The following is a 621-nucleotide window of genomic DNA, read 5'->3' on the forward strand; positions in this document are numbered from 1 at the left end:
TACTTTAAAGTTGTTTCACAATTTTCTGAACACAATCAACTTGGAACACCTACCACTGTTACATATGGTAGCCTATATTGTAGCCTCTATGCACTGGATTGCACTGAATGCAGATGATTATATTGTCATTCTTTTCAATCTGTGATCTGCATCATTCCGAACTATACACCAAACAGGCCAACGACAGACACCCCTAATATGGACCTACGTGTCTTTATACAAAACCATCATATCAAACTACGTCTGCTGCACGTAGCGTTCATGTTCTTCCACTTTCTCCATCTTAAAACCAGGCCTACCTGACGATGTCGGACACTTGAAGACGCGTTTCAGATGTGAAACGTATGGACATCTCAGCGTTAGTTCATTTTCCCCACTAGTCAGCGGCAACTCCTTTCGAAGACATGCGTTTCAATATATGGAAACTTATGATGTCTTCGCGAAGTTCACGTCACGTTCAAATACGTAGTATACAGCTCTCTTGCAAATGGATTGCCGCTATAAATCGTCGTTATAAATAAGATCTTTAACAAATTCTCTTGTTCTGCTAGTGAAATAAAAAATAAAAGATGACTCTCATGCATAATGAAAATTATCATGTGAGGTGAAAAGTCTGCAGCG

The sequence above is a fragment of the Electrophorus electricus genome, chromosome 4 (assembly GCF_013358815.1).
Source record: "Electrophorus electricus isolate fEleEle1 chromosome 4, fEleEle1.pri, whole genome shotgun sequence".
In the NCBI taxonomy this organism is placed as follows: domain Eukaryota; kingdom Metazoa; phylum Chordata; class Actinopteri; order Gymnotiformes; family Gymnotidae; genus Electrophorus; species Electrophorus electricus.